The sequence below is a fragment of the Pinus tabuliformis genome, chromosome 2_2 (assembly GCF_031772625.1).
Source record: "Pinus tabuliformis cultivar Carrire ecotype Pingquan chromosome 2_2, CPIR1, whole genome shotgun sequence".
NCBI classification, from domain to species: Eukaryota; Viridiplantae; Streptophyta; class Pinopsida; order Pinales; family Pinaceae; genus Pinus; species Pinus tabuliformis.
Genome location: NC_142300.1, coordinates 143709718 through 143712717, shown reverse-complemented (window position 1 = coordinate 143712717; position 3000 = coordinate 143709718). Strand labels below are relative to the sequence as shown.

The 3000-nt window shown below is 49.1% G+C and overlaps 1 pseudogene; it reads left to right on the top strand.

Moving 5' to 3' along the window:
- The first annotated feature begins 1394 nt into the window (after positions 1-1394).
- On the top strand, positions 1395-2581 carry LOC149191835 (18S ribosomal RNA; annotated as a pseudogene).
- Positions 2582-3000: the final 419 nt, after the last annotated feature.

Genomic DNA, 3000 nt, shown 5'->3' with positions numbered 1-3000 from the left:
CTCTTCAACTCCAGTTGTTCTTCAGTCCTTGAGTCCACTTGGAGTTTCTACCTTCCACTTGGAGTTTTAGAACCTCTTTACTCATCATTAGGCGAATCTTCTGATCCAAGTGTCATTTTGGAAGCTTCCTGGGCACTGGCACATTGAGAAAAGATTCCTCCACATGTCAAAGTATGCCCAGCGCTGGTAGCCTTTGTTGCACTTGCTATGCAGCACAGGTACACCATGGAGCTTTTGTCATTCAGCGCAGATGCTTAGTGGAGCAGCTGCTTTGATCCAAAATTGACCTGTTTTTGAGTGTTTTTCAGTGGAGAACTGATCTGAAGTGCTGTGGTTTGCTGACCTTGTTCCTCTAGGGGTAGGAACAACATGTTTAGGGACTTTGGATCCCTCAGATTATTGACATTTCATGCTCCATGCTGTAAGGCACAAAAATGTCTATAACAGCGTGGCGTGGAGGGTCGGGGGGCATTTCTGAGAGAGATTGTGGCCTCGGTTGGTCTTGTTTTATTTCCTTCCGTTTCCTCTCTGGATTGAGGCTGTTGTAGGGGATCATGCGATCGAGGTCCATCGTTGCTGCTGTCCGGGTGGACTCCTAGGTGGCCCCTGTGCGGGGAGGGGAGGGGTGGGTTGGGGGGCATTTCTAAGGGAGGTTGCGGGCTCGGTTTGTCTTGTATGATTTCCTTCCCTTGCCTTTGTGTCGAGGCTGCCACAGGTAATCATTCGATCGAGGTCCACTATTGCTACTGTCCGGGTGGACTCCTAGGTGGCATCGGTGCGAGGTGGGGAGGTTTGTATGGCCTCTCTATGATAGGATTTGTGCGGTCGGTCGTCCTCTTTTTATTTCCTTCCTTTTCCTTCGCATTGAGGCTGCCGCAGGCGGTCGGGAGATCGAGGTCCATCATTGCTGCTGTCCAGGTGGATTCCTAGGTGGCCTCGATGCGGGGGCAGGGAGGGTTGTGGCTCATTTGTAATATAGAGGTTGCGTGGTTGGTCGTTCTCCATTTGTTTCCTTTGCATCGAGGCTGCCGCAGGCGATCGGGTGATCGAGGTCCATCGTTGCTGCTGTCCGGGTGGACTCCTAGGTGCCCTCGGTGTGGGGCGTGGAGGCCTTTGGAGGCATTTCTAAGGGAGTCGGTGAGTGATCACTCGTTTTCTTGTTGGTTGGGCCGTGGCTGCAAACTCCAGAGTGGCCTTGGTGCGTTGTGGCTTGGCAGGTCTGCCCATTTGTTCGCCATGTCCTTGGCATGTTGCATGTGCTTCCTTCTTGGGATGCAAGAGGTGCAAGGCATAAAAGTTTTACATGATATTTTGACGTCTCTTTGAATTGATGGGTGTTCAGGTTGGCTCTCGGTAAGAGAGAACCCGGAATGCCCTTTGAAGCAGGAGGGTTCTACCTGGTTGATCCTGCCAGTAGTCATATGCTTGTCTCAAAGATTAAGCCATGCATGTCTAAGTATGAACTAATTCAGACTGTGAAACTGCGGATGGCTCATTAAATCAGTTACAGTTTTTTTGATGGTACCATACTACTCGGATAACCGTAGTAATTCTAGAGCTAATACATGCACCAAGTCCCGACTCTTTGGAAGGGATACATTTTTTATATAAAAGGCTGGCACGGGCTTGCCCGCTTCTCTGATAAACCATGATAACTCGACGGATCGCACAGCCCTTGTCCTGGCGATGCTTCATTCAAATTTCTGCCCTATCAACTTTCGATGGTAGGATAGAGGCCTACCATGGTGGTGATGGGTGACGGAGAATTAGGGTTCGATTCCGGAGAGGGAGCCTGAGAAACGGCTACCACATCCAAGGAAGGCAGCAGGCGTGCAAATTACCCAATCCTAACATGGGGAGGTAGTGACAATAAATAACAATACTGGGCTCATTGAGTCAGGTAATTGGAATGAGTACAATCTAAATACCTTAACGAGGATCCATTGAAGGGCAAGTCTGGTGCCAGCAGCCGCGGTAATTCTAGCTCCAATAGCATATATTTAAGTTGTTGCAGTTAAAAAGCTCGTAGTTGGATCTTGGGTCGTAAAGGTCAGTCCGCCTACTCAGTGCACCTGCCCTTCCGTCCCTTTTGTCGGCGGCGTGCTCCTGGCCTTAATTGGCTGGGTTGTGGTTCCGGCATTGTTACTTTGAAAAAATTAGAGTGATCAAAGCAAGCTTATGCTCTGAATACATTAGCATGGAATAATGTGATAGGAGTCTGGTCCTATTGTGTTGGTCTTCGGGACCGGAGTAATGATTAATAGGGACTGTCGGGGGCATTTGTATTTCATTTTCAGAGGTGAAATTCTTTGATTTATGAAAGACGGACCACTGCGAAAGCATTTGCCAAGGATTTTTTCATTAATCAAGAATGAAATTTGGGGGCTCGAAGACAATCAGATACCATCCTAGTCTCAACCATAAACGATGCCGATTGAATGATCCGGTGAAGTGTCCGGATTGCGTCGATGATGGTGGTTCACCGCCGTCGACGTCGTGAGAAGTTCATTGAACCTTATCATTTAGAGGAATGAGAAGTCGTAACAAGGTTACTGTAGGTGAACATGCGGTAGGATCATTGATAGCAAGTGTTTTCCTTTTTGGTTCGGGTTGGTTGGGTTTCGATTGCAATGTGGGACTTTGTGGTGCGTCTCTAGGGGAGCGGGTTTGGTGTTTGGCAAGAACATTGTTGGTTACTTGTCTCGAGGTAACGCTTGTTTTTTCGTGTGTGCTTGCAAGCCATGCTTGTGCTTGTCCCACCCATCCTTTGTTTTTCTTCCCCCCAATGTGTTTCTGCAGGGGGTCTGGAAGCTTGTTTCTTGGGAGCCCTTCCGACGATCTGTTCGGCCGGGCATGGTTGCTGCAGAGTTGAGGTGCTCGGTAAATACGATGGATAAATTTGGACTCATTCGTAGCGGCGGTGCTCGGTCTTTTGTTCGTTGGAAGGCATGGGCCAAGGGTGCGGGCTTCCATAGTTGGTTCTCTCGAAAAGGCGGCGGC